Source organism: Triticum dicoccoides, chromosome 2A (genome assembly GCF_002162155.2).
Source record: "Triticum dicoccoides isolate Atlit2015 ecotype Zavitan chromosome 2A, WEW_v2.0, whole genome shotgun sequence".
Classification (NCBI taxonomy): domain Eukaryota; kingdom Viridiplantae; phylum Streptophyta; class Magnoliopsida; order Poales; family Poaceae; genus Triticum; species Triticum dicoccoides.
This window is the reverse complement of record NC_041382.1, coordinates 217,702,915-217,725,067: the sequence shown is the minus strand read 5'-3', so window position 1 is coordinate 217,725,067 and position 22,153 is coordinate 217,702,915.

Genomic DNA, 22,153 nt, shown 5'->3' with positions numbered 1-22,153 from the left:
GAAGGAATCGCTCGATCGGGTTCAGTTAACAGCCATCGATCGATCGCTCGGGTTCAGTAACGCGTAGCCTGTAGTGCAATCGCTCGGGTTCAGTTAGAGCCCAACGCCTCGCACACACGCGCGTACGTGTACGAGAGAAACCCGCATCGCTCGGCCCCCGACCTCCCACCGTAACCGGGAACTCCCCGAAATTTTCCTCCCCCTTGCTTCTACCACGGTTTTTTCTGTCATGGACGGCCCAAAGAATGTCATGCAGCTACGTCTCCGGCCCGCCCAGGACGAAAAGCCCATTTTCTGTCATGATTTTTTGTCATAGAAGTAGGAGCCCACCACATCTATGATGATACCGGGTTTTGTCACAATTATCGTCATAGAAGTGTCATCTGTATGACAGAAAAAATTTCGTTCGGCCCAAAATGTCACGGATGTGTCTTTTTTTTGTAGTGACTACTGAAAAAGAAGGTAAGGTTCCCATTGCACCTTTCTTTACACCACCCCTTTGTCCAATCTTCCTTGTATAATAATAAATCGACTTAATTTACTTACCTTCTGAACTGGTTTCACTTTAATTTACTTACCAAACTTCAGATCGAAATATAAGGTAAGTCATGGGCAGAATTTGATGATCATTTATTTACACAACTGCATTATTATAGAGAGGTAAATCACAAGCCGACGTACTGAAGATTTATATCCCGTTGCAATGCACAGGCATTGTTCTAGTATATTTCAAAAGTATTTTGTTACAAACTAGACAAGGCGAGAAGTAAAATAGTCCCGCCATAGGCCGGCGTGAACTTTGTCCTCCACCTTCTTAAGGCAATGAGACCACAATGTGAAATCTGTAATGATACCCTTGGTAACATCATGGGGTGAGACATCTAAATCCCTAAAGGTTTTAGCATTACGAGCGTCACAGATTTTCCAAATGATAAGAAGAAGAATGAAAGGCCACACTGACTCGGGGAGACCTAGGTGCCCATGGGAGACCCAAAGATCCGCAAAGGGGGCTGAGCAAGGGTGTAGATCAATGGCATCCCAATGGCACGAGCTGCCGAACAGTGGAAGAAAAGGTGTGCCCGGTCTTCGAATGTGGCCACGCATCGGGGGTAGGCGGCGGAGTAAATGATGGACTTGCAGTGCAGGTTTTCCCGGGTGTTGAGCCGGTCAAGGTAGAGGAGCCAATCGAATAAGAGTAGGGTCGGCCAGCTGAGAAGCCATCGCGTTGTAGGCGCCCTTGGTGGTGAAGACGGTGCCATTAAGCAGGGACCTGACGTTGGGGGCACCCGACAGACTGACATCCTGCAAGGCTGCAATAGTAATCTCAAGGAAGCAAGTTCATTGGAAGTAGTTAAGGTTAGCCGGCTATGCAAGCCCAGATCAATCCCATCCATCATTATAGTGGCTACAAATGCACTAGGCTTTGTATGGTGTGTAAACAGTGCTGGGAAAGCAATGCACAGGGGTTCAAAGAGAACCCAACGATCTAACTAGAAGAAGGTGGATAAGCCGTCTGTCGGTGTCAAACCCGGCAGATCTCGGGTAGGGGGTCCCGAACTGTGCGTCTAAGGCGGATGGTAACAGGAGGCAGGGGACACAATGTTTTACCCAGGTTCGGGCCCTCTTGATGGAGGTAAAACCCTACGTCCTTCTTGATTAATATTGATGATATGGGTAGTACAAGAGTAGATCTACCACGAGATCAGAGAGGCTAAACCCTAGAAGCTAGCCTATGGTATGATTGTATGTTGTCCTACGGACTAAAACCCTCCGGTTTATATAGACACCGGAGAGGGTTAGGGTTACACAAGGTCGGTTACAAAGGAGGAGATACACATGTCTGTATTGCCTTGCTTGCCTTCCACGCCAAGTAGAGTCCCATCCGGGCACGAGACGAAGTCTTCAATCTTGTATCTTCATAGTCTAACAGTCCGGCCAATGGATATAGTCCGCTGTCCGGAGACCCCCTAGTCCAGGACTCCCTCAGTAGCCCCTGAACCAGGCTTTCAATGACGATGAGTCCAGCGCGTAGTATTGTCTTCGGCATTGCAAGGCGGGTTCCTCCTCCGAATACACCACGGAAGAATTTGAATACAAGGATAGTGTCCGGCCCTGCAAAATAAGTTCCACATACCATCGTAGAGAGAATAATATTTCCACAAATCCAATTTGCTGACTTGTTTTGGCAACACGACATTATGTCACGGCACGGTGATTATTCGAACCGTTTCCTTTAACTAGCCCCGCACATAACACGAGGCAGTTTTTTGACACGTCTTGTCAAAGCAGAGATCGTGTCCCCTTATCACGGGATTCTCATCACTACGGGTGTGGGTAACCCAACCGCGCCATCGATTACGGCGCTTGGGGGATAAGCGAGTTTTACCAGGCTAATGGGGACGCATAGTTTCGTCCGCCCATATAAAGGGATAAGGATTTACCTTTTCATCCATGCCTTCTTCCTCCTTTGCTCATCCATCTTCGCACACTCGAGCTCCAGCGCCCAAGTTCGCATTTCCCACCTCGACCTTCTCCAACCATGTCCGGAGCGGGAGGCAGGTGGATGGTCTCCTCCGTCACGGAGGGACACGTCAAGAAGCTGAGGAGAGCCGGATACCTGCCCGACGACATCGCGCACCGGCTTCCTGACGAGGGGCAGCTCATCCCCACCCCCAGGCCCCATGAGAGGGTAGTGTTCCTTACCCATTTCCTCTGCGGACAGGGATTCCCTCTCCACCCATTCGTCCGGGGGCTCATGTTCTACTACGGCCTGGATTTTCACGATCTGGCCCCGAACTTCATCCTCAACATCTCGGCGTTTATCGTCGTGTGCGAGGCCTTCCTCCGCATCAAGCCCCACTTCGGCTTATGGCTGAGGACTTTCAATGTCAAGCCGAAGATAGTGAGCGGCCGCCAGGCGGAGTGTGGAGGCGCCATGGTGGGCAAGATTCCCAACGTCACATGGCTCGAGGGCTCCTTCGTGGAGACCATAAAGGGGTGGCAATCGGGGTGGTTCTACATCACCGAGATGCACGACCCTAAATGGGTAGCGGCCCCCGAGTTCCGATATGGCTTCCCCACACGGCTCACCTCCTGGCAAGAGAAGGGCCTGTCCTGGGGTAGTTCGGGAGAGCTGACCGGACTCCAAACATGTATTCAAAACATGGTGAACAAGAAGCTCAAACTTGTCAACGTAGTCCAGGTCATGCTCAACCGCCGGATCCTCCCGTGCCAACAACGGGCCTTCAACTTGTGGGAGTTCGACCCGGCACAGCATCGAGCTCTGAACAGGCTCTTCGACACAACTCACGAAGATGCCTAGAGGGTGCTATTCAAGAGCGCCGAGGTTCCCCCTCCCACCACTGAGGATCGTGGATTTAGCGCAAAGCGCCAAGCCAGCGCGGTAAGCTGCTTTACCTCTTACAGGATACTTGTTTTTCATAGTTTGACACCATGCAGGATCTAAACTCCCGTACCTTTGACAGGACTGGCAGGAGACGGCCGTACAGATCAACTGTCCGGCTCCTTTGCCCGAGGGCCCAGCAGACGCTCTCCTGGCGAAAATGCTGACTCCGGCCCCTTACACAGTGCTGGAGAAGACCAAGAAGGCCAAGGGAACCCGAAAGAGTTCCCGATGCTAGGCGTCATCGGACTCACCGTTCGAGGACTCTACGACGCAATCCTCCCCCGAAGACGAGGAGGAGGAAGGAGATTCTCCCCCTCCAGACGGGGGAGACAAGAAAAGGAAGGCCGCCCCAACTGGGGAGGCCGAGGGGTCCAAGAAGGGAAGGACTCTCCTTCCGGACAGCTCTACCACCGCCACGGACGGCGAAGATGAGTGGCTGCCCAGGGCCAAGCCCCTGGGGAAGTCGTAAGTATTCAGATACCAGAGTAACTCATAGCATTCCTTTGTCGCACTACTTCACCTAACGCCGAATATGATTATGCAGGTCGCCCCGAGCCCGTATCGATGTATCATCGGACGGCTCCCTGGGCTCGTCGGGTATGGATAGTGATCCAGTTCCGATCGCCACCTCCCCTCATCCTGTGGACGACGCCGAGGTGATGTCTCAAGAGGCACCGGGTCAAGGGGAGACAGTCCCGGAGGCGCCTCAAGGCAGCCTCCCGGACTCCGGGAGCAGAGGGGACAAGGCCCCTGAGGGCTCCGAGTTCGGCCCTCAGCCGAACACCGCAGCGGAACCTCCAGTGGTTCCGAACTCGGGCAGGCGGCCTCCTTCTAAGAGGGGCAAGACGCCTGTACCGGTGACCTCTGTCCATCCAAAGGCGCCGGACAATCTGCTGGAAGCGCTTCGCAACGCTTCCATCGACGAGGAGCACCGCACTATTATGAGTGCGGTGATCCAGAAGGTTCAGTCCGCCTAGAGCGGATTGACTGAAGCCTGTGCCAGCCTTCTAACAGGCTTTGAGGTAAGTGTTTAAAATATAGGAAAAATATTACCGCATAGACAGTAGCCCCTGATGCTCTGTTCGGTGTTCACAAAGAAAAGCCGAACAAAGGATCAAACAATATCGCAAGAGTCTAATATAAGTACGTCAATATGCATATGCAGGCTTCGCTGCTGGCGTCCGCCGCACTGACTGCGGAGGTTGCCGTACTGAAGCAGGACCTTAAAGGGTCCCAGGACGAGCTCGGCCTTGCCAAGAGGCAGCTCGAGGAGAACAAAGGTAAGTAGGACCTAGTCTATGGAGATGTATAAAAAGAATGCGATTGCAAAATGACAGGATCATCATGAATTTGCCAGGGGCCACGACCGAAGTGGCGACCCTAACGCAAGCGTTGTCCGAGGTCGAAGATAAAGCGGCCAAGGAGCGCACCAAGCGAGAAAAGCAAGAGGCTCGGGTGGGCGAGGTGCAGCAAGAGCTCCAGGCTCTCGTGACAAAGCACGAGGCGTTGGAGGTTGACTCGAAGACGCGGGAGTCTGAGCTTGCCGCGGCCCTTGAGAGCGCAAAGAGTGCCAAGGCCGAAGCCCAAAAGGCCCTCCAGGAGATCGACGTGATGAAGAAAATAGCAGCGGGTAAGGCATTCTATATGCAAAGCAAGCATGTAAAAGTAAATTACCGATTACTTACCCGAATCTGGAGCTCTCCAGGAGCATTCGCAGATTTGCCCCTATGCATCCCGAATGCCGCGAAGTTTTACTAGGCCGAGGATGGAAGCTCGACAGAGAAATTGTTCTGGGCCCAGTATACTGGGACCGAACACCCAGTGTCTGTGAGCGGCCAGCTAAAGCAGCTGGTCGAGCTGCACAAGGCGGCCGAACAGGCCATGAAGGGCTTTATAGTCCGGTTGTGGCCTGGCGACGCCCTTCCGAACAGCTACTTCGGCCTGGTGAGGTGGCTTGTGGATGCCTGTCCACGGCTGGATGTCGTCAAGCGATCCGTCTGCATTGAAGGTGCACGTCGGGCTTTCGCCCGTGTGAAGTTGCAATGGGTCAAGCTAGACGCCGTGAAGCTGATCAAGGAAGGGCCGCCGGAGGGCAAGGAGCATCGCCACCCTAAGATGTACTACGAGGGTATTCTGCAGGGTGCCCGTCTCATAGCGGACGAGTGCACGAAAGATGTAATATTTGAGTGAAACTTGCTCGTGTGATCCTGTATTTATGAAAACTTGTTCATATGCGCTATGCAATGCTTATTTGAATTTAAAATATTGCCTTCTGTTTTTCTGTTTATCCAATCTGAGAGATGGCTAGTCCTCAGCTTCTGCCCCCGTGCCCCGAGTGCTGGGGTGTTCGGGATAAACCTGAGCACTCTTGTTCCCATTTTTGGGTCCTTCGAGGGAGGTGCTCAGCACAACGAACAAGGCAACCGGACTAATAATGCTTTATCACTCTCACTTAGCCATAGAATTCTATAATTTTAAATTTCGGCGAAGCCCCTGGTATTCGGAAGGCCGAATTCGGGGCGCGATACATGCCTTTAAGCCGGACAGGGCCGGCCCCTCGCTCTAAGCAGCATAAGTCTTTAGGGACTCGAAACCTCGCCGAACAGCAACCAGTCTCTCGCCTTATCATGACAGTCAGTTTTAGCTTTCTCTACTGAGGTGCTCAGCCCAACAGAACTAGGGCACAATCGCAGTAGTTCTCCTAGCGCTACCTTAGCCGATAGAGCGGAACGTAAGGTACCAAAACATAGGAGCCGGGCAAACCCAACATTTGACCAAAGACATGATTCAGAGCTGATGCATTTAATGCTATAAGTTCGGGGTGCTGCACTTGTGAAAGTGTTCGGACTTTTCACACCATATTGTGGGGTACGTAAGCCCCTGGTGTATTGGCTGTACCAAAGTGTACGGTTGCAAGGCGTCATTAATGAACACACACACACACACACACACACACATATATATATATAACAAGAATGCAATAATAGTCGTAATGTTATGCATTGTTTATTCGAAAAGGTGCGTTAAAGCAGAATGATACAGATAGTGCGATAAGCAAAAAGTAGGACTATGTCCCTTCCAAGGGCAAGCTGAGGAATAGTATTAAAGCAAGTATTTCGCTCGTTATCGTAATCCACCTGGGAATTCTGTAGCTTTCCGCCTCCTTGGTTGCTGCATCATGTGTTCAGCAATCATGCTGCCGGACAGGGTTTCCAGAGATTAAGGTCCTGAAAAAGAGAAAAAAACAAAGCGGGAAGCCCATAGTGTGGTTTAAGCCGCGTCTTGGGGCGTGCCGCAGTTGTGCCCCCCTCCCCACCTGTGCCCATGGTATTTTTAGTGCGTAATTATGTACGCGTGGCATGAGTTTCGTCATTTGGCTGGGACTGGGGTGGGGGCCGCATTGCTACGCGAGCTCAGATCGTACCAGGCGGTCTGGTTGCCGATTACTCCGAGCGCGCTTGAAGGTGTCCGGGTCTTGAAACGCCGAACTGGTGGACTGCCTTGAAAGGCTGCTTTGCGCTTCTGCTGCGAGGGCCGCAGTGTGCTCCTCCGTTTGGAGAGAGCGCTATGTGTTTCCATTAACTGTAATAACCCCACGAGGTCCTGGCATCTTGAGCTTGAGGTATGCATAATGCGGTACCACATTGAATCTCGCAAATGCGGTTCGCCCGAGCAGTGCATGATAACCACTGCGGAACGGGACTATATCGAAGATTAACTCTTCGCTTCGAAAGTTATCCGGGGATACGAAGACCACTTCCAGTGTAATTGAGCATGTGCAATGGGCCTCTACACCTGGAATGACGCCTTTAAAGGTTGTTTTTCTAGGTTTGATCCTTGAGGGGTCTATACCCATTTTGCGCACTGTGTCCTGATAAAGCAGGTTCAGGCTGCTGCCGCCATCCATAAGGACTCGAGTGAGGTGAAATCCATCAATGATTGGGTCTAGAACCAGTGTGGCGAATCCGCCATGACGAATACTAGTGGGGTGGTCCCTGCGATCGAAAGTGATCGGATAGGAGGACCATGGGTTGAACTTTGGGGCGACTGGCTCCAACGCATATATGTCCCTGAGCGCACGCTTCCGCTCCCTCTTGGGGATGTGGGTTGCGTATATCATGTTTACCGCCCGCACTTGTGGGAGAAACCTCTTCTGTCCTCCGGTGTGTGGCTGCCAGGGCTCCTCCTCGTCATCGCTATGTGGCCCCTTATCCTTGTTTTCGGCAATTAACTTGCCGGCCTGCTTGAACACCCAACAATCCCTGTTGGTGTGATTGGCTGGCTTGTCTGGGGTGCCGTGCATTTGACACGAGCGATCGAGTATACGGTCCAAACTGGACGGACCCAGCGTACTTTGTTTGAATGGATTTTTCCGCTGACCGGGTTTAGAGCCTTTGAATCCGGCATTGACTGCCGTATCCTCAGGATTATCGCTGTTAATGCGGCGCTTATGTTTGTTATGACGTGACCTTCTATTGCCGTCCTTGGTATCCGAAGTACCATGGTTCTTTGACATATTGTTACTGCGGGCTAGCCAGCTGTCTTCTCCCGCACAAAAGCGGGTCATGAGTGTCGTGAGGGCTGCCATAGATTTCGGCTTTTCGTGAGCAAGGTGCCGGGCTAACCACTCGTCGCGGATGTTGTGTTTGAAAGCTGCTAGGGCCTCTGCATCCGGACAGTCGACGATTTGATTTTTCTTTGTTAGGAACCGAGTCCAGAATTGCCTGGCTGATTCTTCTGGCTGCTGAATTATGTGGCTCAAGTCATCGGCGTCTGGTGGTCGCACATAAGTGCCCTGAAAGTTGTCGAGGAATGCGGCTTCCAGATCTTCCCAACAGCTAATGGACTCTGCTGGCAAGCTGTTAAGCCAATGCCGCGCTGGTCCCTTGAGCTTTAGTGGGAGGTATTTGATGGCGTGTAAGTCATCACCGCGGGCCATGTGGATGTGGAGGAGGAAATCCTCGATCCATACCGCAGGATCTGTTGTGCCGTCGTATGATTTAATTTACAGGTTTGAAACTTTCTGGGATTTGATGATCCATTACTTCGTCTGTGAAGCATAAGGGGTGTGCGGCACCTCTGTATTGGGCTATATCGCGACACAGCTCGAATGGGTCTTGCCCACTGTGTTCAGCCCGAACGGATTTACTTTTACTGTATCCGGTGTGACGTTTATCGTCTCGCATAGTGGCGCGCCCTCGTGATCCATAGATCGATCTTGCATGTTTTGCTTTGTCCTCCAATACGTCTCACAGGTCTGGCGTGTTTCCCCATGCTTTTTTATTTGAATGGCGTAGGGGTGCGGGCTGAGCTTTTGGCTGGAATGCCTCTCTATCACGGCCACGAGGTGGCCGATCAGCCGCGTCATACGCTTCTTCCTCCAGTCGAGGTAGCAACCTGCACTTTGGGTAACTCTTGGAGGGGCGCTCGAGTTTATATTCCTTGGACGCAAGGACTTCAGTCCATCTGTCAGCTAGTAGATCTTGATCAGCTTGAAGCTGTTGTTGCTTTTTCTTAAGGCTATTTGCCGTGGCCATAAGCCGGCGTTTGAAGCGCTCTTGCTCGACGGGATCCTCTGGCACGGCGAATTCGTCATCGCCGAGGCTTGCCTCGTCTTCGGAGGGGGGCATGTAATTATCATCCTCCGCTTATCCATCTGCCGCTCTCTCAGGAGGGCTGGCTCCTCCATCCTCCTGCTCTAAATCTTGCTGTAGGGGGTTGTTGTTGTCTTCGGCACTATCCGGAGTGTTATTACCTCCTGTGCCGGTATCACCACTTTTGCTTTGGTGGGACTTAGAGCGGCGCTGCTGACGTCGGTGTTTAGGTTGCTTCTTGGAGGGGTCATCATCCGATGTCTCGTTGTCATTGCCTTCTTTGGGTGTATCCACCATGTATATATCGTATGATGAGGTGGCTGTCCAGTGCCCTGTGGGCAGTGGTTCCTCTTCGTCTCCCGCATCGTCGTCCATAACATCGATATCTTCGGAGTCGAAGTCGAGCATGTCGGTTAAGGCATCGACAATGGCTACTAAGTGGGTGGTGGGTGGGTCGCGAATTTCTTCATCGTCCGCATCCCAGTCCTGCCGGACATAGTTCGGCCAGGATCCTCCTGACAAGGATAGAGACCTTAATGAGTTCAGTATATCGCCGAAGGGCGAGTGCTGAAAGATATACGTGGAGGTAAACTCCATGATCGGTGCCTGAGGGAGTCCTAGATTAGGGGGTGTTCGGGTAGCCGGACTATACCTTCAATCGGACTCCAGGACTATGAAGATACAAGATTGAAGACTTCGTCCCGTGTCCGGATGGGACTTTCCTTGGCGTGGAAGGCAAGCTTGGCGATGCGGATATTCGAGATCTCCTACCATTGTAACCAACTCTATGTAACCCTAACCCTATCCGGTGTCTATATAAACCGGTGGGTTGTAGTCCATAGGCAATCAACTCCATATACAACAATCGTACCGTAGGCTAGCTTCTAGGGTTTAGCCTCCTTGATCTCGTGGTAGATCTACTCTTGTACTACCCATATCATCAATATTAATCAAGCAGGACGTAGGGTTTTACCTCCATCAAGAGGGCCCAAACCTGGGTAAAACATCGTGTTCCCTTCCTCATGTTACCATCCGGCCTAGACGCACAGTTCGGGACCCACTACCCGAGATCCGCCGGTTTTGACACCGACATTGGTGCTTTCATTGAGAGTTCCTCTGTGCCGTCACAATCAGGAAGGATGCCTCCTCCCGTCTTTAAAGACGACGCCGTTGCTAAGGGAGCCTTGGCTGTCGGCCAAACCCTCCGGCTAGGTGGTTTCCTCATGACCGCCTGTTCGGCTGTTGCGTCGACGGTGACCTCTCGGGTCATCAAAAGCAACCTACACGTCAGCTCGGAGCTCGTCGAGCAGCTAGATCCAATGGAGCTCTCTTCCGTAAACGAGCTCTTGGATCACATCGCCGCCCTGGGGGTCGCTACGGATTACGACCAGGTTGGGCTTAAACCCGATCTAAGAGAAATTAACTCTCCCCAAGTCACCCACCACGTTGCCGTGGTAGAAACGCAGTGCGGCGACCCTTCATCTATTTTAAGGACTAGCTACATCCGAATTCCCGACCCCTCCAAGCTGGATACCCGCGGAGGGGAGATGTAACTCAAGACCTGAGCTTAGGATCAGGCAACGGGCCAGATTCACTGGACAACATCCAAGAATCTGAACTTCAGAGTTCGGAAACTCTTCGGCCTCCGAATCTTGGATTGGGTGACGTTTCAGATTCAACGACACCCGCCCACCCAATCATAAGCGATCTCTCCCAAATCAGGCAGAGGACCGAGGAAACAGTACATCATTACTGGGCCGGATTCCTCCTGGTTATGAACAGGATAAAGGATTGCCGCGAGGAAGACGCAATCTCAATTTTCTGCAGTAATTGCACGGACAAGGGAATCCTTAACGCTGTAAGTCGTCGTGATATCACACGCTTCACTGACTTGGCGTCCATAGTACAAAAATACTGTGCGATGGAAAGCGCCTGGAAAACCAAAATAAATTTTTGGGATAATCCGGCCTTGAATAGTAATCCCGTCCGAACTAAGAGGGTGCATCATCACAGGACACCCGGGATAAACACCAAAAAGCCAAAACCCTCTACAGGGCATGGAACCATACTGGAAAGATGGCTTGATGGACCCTGTAGAATTCACAGTACAGAGGACGCCACACCAACTCACAGCCTTAGAGCATGTTGGATACTCCGGCAGGTGGCCAAAATCGGTGAGAACCTCTTAATTCCGGAGGCCGCAGAAAGCCAGCCCAAGGACACCAGTACCGTTCTCATAGTCTTCGAGACTTTCGCATCAAACAATGTGCGAAAAAGAACACTCTGCAGCCTCGCCGAGGTCTATCAAGTTGCAACAATAAATCCATGGAGCGACACTGCCATTACCTTCAACGCAAGTGATGAACCTAGATTCTGAACAGCCCGAGCACCAGCCGCATTGGTCCTCAGTCCCATAGTGGACGGCTTTTGCCTCACCAAGGTGCTCGTGGATGGAGGCAGCGGACTGAACCTTATTTATGAGGAAACCCTTCAAAAAATGGAAATAGACTGGAACCGCGTCGAGCGAAGCAGCACAACCTTTAGAGGAATAATCCCCAGCCGGGAAGCGCGCTGCACAGGAAAAATCACACTAGATGTGGTGTTCGGCACGCCGGATAATTACAGGTCCGAAGAAGTCATGTTTCAGGTGGCCCCGTTTCAGAGCAGATATCACGCTTTACTAGGGCGGGAAGCATTCACAATCTTCCAAGTACATGAAGCTTAAGATGCCCGGGCCGAATGGAATTATCACTCTAGCTAGTGATCCGGACATAGCACTCCGCACCAAAAACAAGACGGCCGCATTAGCCCTTGAGGCACTATCCGAAGCCTTAGCGGCCGAGGAACTGACTGCGCTGCGCTCCACAGTTAACAGGGATGATGTGATACTCGATAAGAGATCTAAATCCACATCCTTCAAGCCAGCTGACGAAATAGTCAAATTCCAGGTCCATCCAACGGACCCCAATAAAACAGCTTCCATCGGGGCACGACTGAACCCTGATGCAGACGCCGCACTGCAAGAGTTCCTACGAGAGAACTGGGACATCTTCGCCTGGCACCCTTCAGACATGCCAGGGATCCCACACAGGCTGGCCGAACACAGCTTAAATATCCTAAAAGGATTTAAACCTGTCAAACAAGCCCTTCGGCGTTTTTCCGAACCCAAGAGATAGGCTATGGGAGAAGAGCTAGCCAAGCTATTGGAGGCCGGATTCATCAGAGACATAAAACATCCGGACTGGCTAGCAAACCTGGTGATGGTACCAAAGAAGGACAAATCCTAGCACCTGTGTGTCGATTTTAAAGACCTTAACAAGGCTTGCCCAAAGGATCCCTTCCCCCTCCCCCGTATCGATCAAATTATCGATGCCATCGCAGGACACGATTTGTTGTGTTTCCTCAACGCATACTCCGGTTACCATCAAATCAAGATGGCAGAATCAGACCAAGCTGCAACAGCATTCATCACACCATACGGCCCATTCTGCTTCAACACAATGCCCTTCGGGCTGAAAAACGCCGGTGCGACATATCAACGCATGATCCAGACATGTCTGGCAAACCAGATTGGCAAAACAGTGGAGGTGTATGTGGATGATGTGGTCGTCAAATCAAGACATGTCGAATCCCTAGTAAACGACTTGAGGCTTACATTCGATAACCTCCGAAAATATGACATCAAGCTCAACCCAGAAAAATGCGTCTTCGGCGTTCCAGCCGGAAAGCTCTTGGGCTTCATTGTATCCGATAGAGGAATTGAAGCAAACCCAGCCAAGATCCGAGCTTTGTCACAATTGGATGTCCCAAAGGACCTTAAACAAATACAAAAATTAACTGGGTGCGTGGCGGCTTTAAGCCGCTTCATCTCCCGCTTGGGAGAAAAGGCACTACCCCTTTATCGCCTCCTTCGGCGCACCGAACACTTCGAGTGGACGGATGCTGCCACGGCCGGACTTGATGAAATAAAAGCCATATTGGCAACAAACCCAGTCCTGGCCGCGCCAATCACCGGCGAACCAATGTTATTGTACATTGCAGCAACACACCAAGTTGTCAGCGCAGTGCTCGTTGTCGAGCGGGAAACGGACGGACACAAATTCCGCCTTCAAAGGCCGGTCTACTACGTGTCCACTGTCCTTACTCCATGCAAATCACGGTACCCGCATTATCAAAAGATTGCATACGCGGTATTCATGGCATCCCGGAAGCTACGACACTACTTTCAAGAGTGTTCCATAACAGTAGCCTCGGAAGTGCCACTAAACGATATTATCAACAACCGCGATGCAACGGGCCGGATTGCAAAATGGGCCATCGAGCTTCTCCCGTTCGATATAACCTATAAGCCACGGCAAGCTATTAAATCGCAAGTTTTGGCCGACTTCATCGCAAAATGGATGGAGGCCGAGCTCCCTAAAGAGTACGGCACATATTCAAACTGGATTATGCATTTCGACGGCTCCAAAATGTTGGCCGGACTAGGGGCCGGCGTCGTCCTGACGTCCCCCACAGGAGACACGGTCCAATATGTGCTCCAGATCATGTACACGGATTCCAACAATGCAGCCGAATATGATGCCCTCCTACATGGCCTCCGGATAGCAGTATCCATGGGTATCCAGCGCCTAGAGGTACGCGGGGATTCAAACCTCGCGATATCCCAAATAAATGGAGACTTCGATGCCAAGGACCCAAAAATGGCAGCTTACCGCGACGCCGTCCTAAAAATGTCAGCTCGGTTCGAAGGGCTGGAGTTTCACCATATAGACCGAGAAAACAATCAAGTGGCGGATGTCCTAGCACGCATCGGAGCAAAACGCGATGCAGTCCCCCCCAACGTCTTTTTGGAAAGATTGTTCAAGCCATCTGTAGCATGGGAGGGGGAACCCGCAAATAACAGCCCGAACCCAGCCGCACCACTCGACGCTGAACAATCTGACACAATTGGAGGCTCTGCCAACGAAATTACACCTTCAGCCCACGTAATAATGGCGGTTATCGCCCCGTGGACAGAACCATTCCTAGCCTACCTTACTAGGCAGGAACTCCCGAAGGACCAAAACGAGGCCCGCTGCATAGTGCGGCGATCTAAGGCCTACAGAGTCCATGAGGGAGAACTTTATAAGAAAAGCACTACCGGAGTCCTTCAAAGGTGCATCTCCGAAGAGGAAGGGCAGAACCTCCTGGCTGAAATTCATGCCGGACTCGGTGGTCACCACACCGCTGCTCGGTCCCTTGTTAGCAAGGCTTTCCGTACATGCTTTTACTGGCCGACGGCCCGAGCAGACGCTCAGGACCTAGTCCAACGATGCACTGGTTGCCAACTTTTTGCCAACCAAAGCCATATGCCACCCACCGCACTCCAAACTATACCCATCACCTGGCCTTTTGCGGTCTGGGGGCTTGACATGGTCGGACCCCTTAAAGGTGGAACCCATAGGAAAAAATACTTACTGGTCATGGTGGATAAGTTCACCAAATGGATAGAAGCCAAGCCTGTTAAAACGGCCGAATCCGGACCTGTGATAGACTTCATATCCGGGGTTGTACACCGTTATGGCGTCCCCCACAGCATCATAACCGACAACGGTACAAACTTTACCACCGACGAGGTAAAACTCTGGTGCAAAAACATGGGCATCAAGCTCGATTATGCTTCCGTCTATCACCCACAAACCAACGGCCAGGTCGAACATGCAAATGGTCTTATCATGAGCGGCATTAAACCCAGACTGGTGCGGTCCCTCAAGGAATCTAACACACACTGGGTAGAGGAGCTCAACTCCGTGCTATGGGGGCTGCAGACCACGCCAAATCGCACCACCGGGTACACACCATTTTTTATGGTGTACGGCGCAGAAGCAGTTCTGCCCTGCGACATAATTCATGACTCACCTAGAGTGCGCATGTATGAAGAAAGAGAAGCCGAGCTCGATCGGCAGGACAACTTGGACGCCTTGGAGGAGGAGCACGATGTGGCAAAAGCCCGTTCCGCATTTTATCAACAGCAGGCCCGAAGATATCAAAGCAGAGAAGTACGGGCCAAAAATTACAATGTTGGCGAACTAGTTCTATGCCTGCCGGATAAGAAAAAGGACAAACTCAAGCCCAAGTGGGAAGGTCCATTCATAATCGACCAAGTCCTGACTGGCGGGGCGTACCGCCTGCGAGATGCGTCAAACAACCGACTCGAGCCGAACCCGTGGAACGCCACCCGTCTCTGAAGATTCTATGCCTAGCGCCGGACTCTGTGTTCGTCTCCTTCCTCTGTCCATCCCGTTTTGTATTTTTCTGTCTTACATTTCTCTCCTTCCCACTTTTTTTTCTTTCATAGCCCTTAAAGGCTCATCTAGTGACGCGCCACTTGCGCTCATTAAACCTGGGGGCTTCTTTAACAGAAGCTTATTTATACGGGCTTCACGCCCAACACATGCGTCAAACTTCCGCATGTACCTTTTTTCTTCACCATTATATGCATCGATATGACTTAAGTTCTGGCCAAGCTGGGTTGCCTGGCTCGTGTGCTTACCCCTACGTTCCCGGTTGTTCGGCTAGGCGGTAAAGGGAGCACCTCTGCGATTGTTACTGCCGGGTCAGCCGGATGTGTACCTCAGACTGGGTGAAGCCGAAAGCTAGCGTTCTTAAGGGAATATTTAGTTGGTGAAATAAAAGATGATCTTTTTACTCATTTTGTGCACCCCCAGATGCTTTTTTTCTGCGTCTCCTCACGCAGTCCGGACATGCACCTTAGGGCATGCCTCCCAGCGAAAGGAACCCTTAACGAAACTATTCTCTCTGGAAGATGTTTCTTACTAACCATGTAATATAACATAACTAGTTGGGCACTTGTCTGATAAAGCACTGATGACCCCTACGCCTGGTCTCCACGCATACCCCGGTTCTTATATAACCGCTAGGGTATTCGGACACACTCCGGACCGTTAGGTCCCGAGGTTGAAGCGAAAAGGTCGGCAACGACAAACGATCTACAATCCGGCTAGAAGGCATTACACATGTCAATTCAAAATTACACAGTCATTCTGACTGATTGTATTCCTCTTCTATACCATCTAACAGGCTGTCTAATTTACAGTCCTGTTGGGAATACTTCACGGTCAACTCTACTTGGCCGTATACTAAGCTTACAGGGATCTCCTTCCCGTCAGGCCCCACTGGTCCGACCTCGGCCATGTGGTTTGGGTCAGACTTCGTAAAACGGGTCTTCACCATGGCCCAGGCCTCCCTAGTGCCTTGTCGGCAGGCCGATATCTTCCACAACCGGAAGCGCCACCGAGCTCCCTTCAGCTTCTCCACAAGCTCTCCAAGGCCCTCGGGCACGGAGTGGGCAGGCCATAAGGCTTGGGCAATACCCCGCATCGCCTGCCGAATTCGCTCGTGCAGTTGCAAGAGTTCGGGAAGAAGGTCACCCGTAGAACCGGGCATCTCCTCTGCAGGACGACCTGTGAGCATACCTACAGACATTACTCTGTTAGTCGACTTCCTCGCCGAACTCTTTTTTCAAAGTTCGTTCAAGCACTTACTAAAAATGCTGCGTCGAAGCCGCTGATTCTCCTTCGTGGAGTCCGACAGCTGGCCATGAACATCTTTAAGTTCGACGTCCAGCTTGGTGTTGGCATCCTGAAGATCATTCTTATCTCGCCTCACCTTTGTCAACGTACTCTCACCGGCCTTTAGCCAGCGTAAGAGTTGTTGCTTGTCCGGATCGAGTCCGGCGCCATCTGCAATATGATTTGTCAGATTTGCACCCACACCACACAATACTAATCTTTCGAAGTGTATCTTACCTGAGGGGGTCTCTTTGGGCTCCCCTGCTGCGGCTAGTGCGGCCTCTAGTTGGGCCTTGCACTTTTCCAGCTCCTGGGACAGTACGGTATTCTTCTCTGTAAGAAGCTGCAAATTAAATGATCCTTAAATCAGTTGCTCTAACTGCTTCAAGTCTCGGGGGCTACTGGCATATATATATTTAACCAAAATTTTCTTACCCGTATGTCTTTTACATACTGCTCTGTGGCTCTGGCTAAACCATTTTGAGCGGCACGGAGGTACGCATCTCCCGAATTAAAGGCATCTAAAGCCTCTTGGGAGAAACAAGCGTCGCGTAGAATTGTCCGGCGACGCCTGTGGTTCATGGCACTCTCCACTTCAGAATTTGTGGCAGACAGCCTGTCCGCATCCTCTGTCGGAGGAGCGTCCGGTGCGCGCCTTGTGCTCACCTCCGCTTCCTGGCCAGACGTTCGAGCCTGGCTGGTGGAGGCGCAATTGGCAACCTCTCCGGATGTAGTCCGGCGAGGTCTCTTCATTCTGAAGATAGCACAAACGTTAATATGCCCTCACAGAATAACTCCAGGGAAACAGAGGGTGCACTATACCTTTGCGCCAGCATCTCAGTCCGGATTGCCCCACGGGGCCCTGCGGCCCCTCGTTGGCTAGCCGCCGCAGGTTCGGCCTCCTGCCTCAGAAATCTCCCCTGCAAAACACGGTTGTCGTCAGAAACACCGGGCTACGTGAGGGTGGAATCTCTTTCAAGGGAATAAGACCCCGGTTTCTGTCACCTGGGAGGCCGGGATTAACCCTGGGTAATCCGCCGTAATGGCTACCAAGGTATTGTCCTTGCTTAGCTGATGGAACACCCCGTCGATAAGCTCCACCGATATGTCCGGATCCTCTTCGGAGTCCAGATTGAGGGACCGTTCTGGGTCCTCGGGCTGTGGAGGGCGGCTGTTTATATCCTTTACCTCCTGTCGCAGTTCCTGCATTGAAGTCGTTAGACTACCTATCTAACCATGGGAGTATAAAACAAACGGGCAAGCACAATTGTTCACTTACCCAACTTGGAGGATCGTACATACTGAATCCGGCTCGCGGGTTAACGCAGAGGAATTCCTCCTTTTCTCCCTTGTATAAAGAGGATAAGATCTTTACTAAGGCGGCGGCTGAGGCCGGCCCCTTACGACCGTAACGTGTGGCATCATCCTCCCCGTTGAAATCCCACATGGGGTGGCCTCTATATTGAAGCGGCTGCACCCCCCGCATAATGCATGCGGCCATGACTCCAATCATGGTTAGTCCAGAATGAGCCAACAGTCTTATCCGGCCCATCAGGTAAAGGACGTCTCTGTCGCTTTCTCTCTGAGAGCTCCACGGACGCCATCTCAAGCGTTTCTTCAATGGAGCACTGTTGAACTCAGGGAGACCGACCCGGATAGGGTCCGGTAGCGGGACGTCATCTATGTAAAACCATTCTGAAGGCCAGTCCTCGGATGCCTTCTTTGGGGTTCCGGATAGGTATCCGGTCCCGGCGATGCGCCATACTTCAGCTCCGCCCACTTGGTATATAAACCCCTCTTGAGAACGGGGAACCAGGCAGAATAACCTCTTCCACAGCGCGAAATGAGCCTCAACGCCTAAAAATAGCTCGCAAAGGGCGATGAAACCCACAATATGCAATACGGAGGCGGGCGTAAGATTGTGCAGCTGGAGGCCGTAGAACTCCAGAAGCCCACCGAGAAATGGATGAATTGGAAATCCCAGTCCCCTTATTAGATAGGGGACGAGGCACACCCGCTCTCCTTTAGAAGGATTGGGGGTGCTCTCCGCTTGTTTTCCGCCATTGTAGGTGGCGAGACCGGCTCGGACCGGGACCATGTATGCCTGAGGGAGAAATCCCTTGGCCTGAAGCGACACTAACTCGCTATGCGGGATGGTGCAACTCTCCCAGTCCCCGGGTTTGGGACCGGAGGGGCGAGGGGAGGAGCTGCGACGGCTGGTCATGTTGGAATGGACCTTTGCTGGAAGCGCTCTGATGATAACTCGCGGAAAGGAGAAGATGTGGTTTGGACCTAAATCCCCATCCCGTTAAATAGGCGGCTCGTTTATACGGCTAGGGGTGTGGATGTAAAAACGTCTCGGCTTTTCGCATTCGTTTGACATGTGGAAGACGTCCATTATTGGGCGTGGAAGCCGAGGAGCACTACATTACAAAAATAGGACATTATTCCTACAGGTACACAAGATTTGGAGAAGAACCCTCCTTGCAATGCTGAACAATCTGCGCGCCGGACTCGTCGTCATTGAAGCCTGGTTCGGGGGCTACTGAGGGAGTCCTGGATTAGGGGGTGTTCGGGTAGCCGGACTATACCTTCAACCGGACTCCAGGACTATGAAGATACAAGATTGAAGACTTCGTCCCGTGTCCGGATGGGACTTTCCTTGGCGTGGAAGGCAAGCTTGGCGATGCAGATATTCAAGATCTCCTACCATTGTAACCGACTCTATGTAACCCTAACCCTATCCAGTGTCTATATAAACCGGAGGGTTGTAGTCCATAGGCAATCAACTCCATATACAACAATCGTACCGTAGGCTAGCTTCTAGGGTTTAGCCTCCTTGATCTCGTGGTAGATCTACTCTTGTACTACCCATATCATCAATATTAATCAAGCAGGACGTAGGGTTTTACCTCCATCAAGAGGGCCCGAACCTGGGTAAAACAACGTGTTCCCTACCTCCTGTTACCATCTGGCCTAGACGCACAGTTCGGGACCCACTACCCGAGATCCGCCGGTTTTGACACCGACAGCGCCCAATCATATTCGATAGGAACGGGTGCAGGCGGTTCGGAGTCCGTGGCCGGAGAAGGATCCGGCAGTTTAACAACACGGCTCTCGTGCAACGTAAGGTCGATGTTCAGCTCGATCGCCGCTAAGGGTAAGGCCTCCACGGCGGGGTCCATCCACCCGTCCGCGGAAGGCGCAACTCGCTCTGAATTGAGGGTCGGAGCGGCTGCTGGTGCGATCTCCTTAACACTGTCCGATGGTAGAGCTAAATCGTACTCATCATGACCGTGTGACGCATAAGGCAGAGGCCCGAATCTGTCGAAGATCAAGTCTCCACGGGTATCGGCTGTGTAGTTTAAGCTTCCAAACCTGACCTGGTGGCCAGGGGCGTAACTTTCAATCTGCTCCAGATGGCCAAGCGAATTGGCCCGTAGTGCGAAGCAGCCGAACACGAAGATCTGTCCGAGGAGAAAAGTCTCACCCTGGACTGCATCGCTATTGATGATAGTAGGATCCATCAAGCCTAACGGCGATGACACAGAGGAACTGTCAATGAAAGCACCAATGTCGGTGTCAAAACCGGCGGATCTCGGGTAGGGGGTCCCAAACTGTGTGTCTCAGGCGGATGGTAACAGGAGGCAGGGGACACAATGTTTTACCCAGGTTCGGGCCCTCTTGATGGAGGTAAAACCCTACGTCCTGCTTGATTAATATCGATGATATGGGTAGTACAAGAGTAGATCTACCACGAATCAGAGAGGCTAAACCCTAGAAGCTAGCCTATGGTATGATTGTATGTTGTCCTACGAACTAAAACCCTCTGGTTTATATAGACACCGGAGAGGGTTAGGGTTACACAAGGTCGATTACAAAGGAGGAGATACACATGTCCGTATTGCCTAGCTTGCCTTCCACGCCAAGTAGAGTCCCATCCGGGCATGAGACGAAGTCTTCAATCTTGTATCTTCATAGTCTAACAGTCCGGCCAATGGATATAGTACGGCTGTCCGGAGACCCCCTAATCCAGGACTCCCTCACCGTCCCCAATGGTCACACACGATATCTCACGAAGAGAATTAAGGTGTCTGAAAATAGCATGACCAAGGAAGGCGGTATTTTTGCATGGCCCTATATGCATTGGAGAATGGCTGAGGAGCCAATCCTTCCGAGGAAAAAGAGGGGAATGCAAGAATTTGAATGCAAAATTCAACATAAGGCAAAAGTTTTGTGCTCGCAAGTTTTTGACCCCAAGACCACCAGCAAGTTTGGGCATACAGACTCGGTCCCACGCGACCAGACACTTACCCCTAGATAAGGAGTCATCGTTAGACCAGGAAAAAAAATCCTCCTACGCTTGTCTATCTCCTTGAGGACACACATGGGCAGGGAGAAACACATCATAAAGAATTGACAAGCATCATCCCGTCGAACAAATTCTTGGCGACATCAACTCCGGGAGAATTACTCGCTCTAAATCTCGTTTGGCTAACTTTTGTGAGCATTACCCATTCATCTCTAGTACGAGTATATGAAGGTTGATGAAGCCCTCGAAGACCCCGATTGGGTGAATGCTATGCACGAAGAACTACACAACTTCGAGAGGAATCAAGTGTGGACATTGGTTGAAAATCCCAAGGATGAACAAAATGTCATCCGGACCAAATGGGTGTTCCGGAACAAGTAAGATGAGGATGGACAAGTCATACGCAACAAGGCTTGTCTCGTTTCCCAAGCTACACTCAAGTCAAAGTTATGAACTACGGTGAGACCTATGGCCCTGTTGCTAGACTTGAGTCCATTCACATTTGACTTGCTTATGCAAGTCACCATGATATCATTCTATATCAAATGGATATTAAAACTGCTTTTCTAAATAGTGAAATTGAGGAAGAATTTTATGTAAAAAAACCTCCTGGCATTGTTAATCAAAAGAAACCAAATCATGTTTACAAACTTCACAAAGCTCTCTATGGTCTTAAACAAGCCCCAAGATCTTGGTACAAATGCTTGACAAAATTTCTTATAGAAACAGGCTTTGAAATTGGTAAGACTGATTCAACCTTGTTTACTAAGAGAGTGAATGGTGAATTATTTGTGTGCCAAATTTATGTTGATGATATTATCTTTGGCTCCTACTAACCCTCTCTTTAGTGAAAAGTTTGGAAGGTTGATGTCGGAAAAGTACGAGATGTCTATGATGTGTGAACTAAAATTCTTCCTTGCTCTACAAATCAAGCAAACTCGGGATGGTACCTTTGTCTCTCAAAAGAAGTATACCAATGATCTATTCAAAAAGTTCAACATGCAAGAAAGCAAAGGTATGAAAACACACATGCCTACCACCGGACATATTGACTTGACAAAGGATGGCAAACCCGTTGATCAAAAGGTTTATCGATCCATGATTGGTTCATTCCTATATCTATGTCCCATCCTGTCATTATGCTAAGTGTGTGCATGTGTGCACGCTATCAAGCGGCACCAAAAGAGTGTCATCTTAAGGCCGTGAAGAGGATTGTGAGATACCTTATACATACACCAAACTTTGGCATTTGGTATCCCAAAGGATCTTC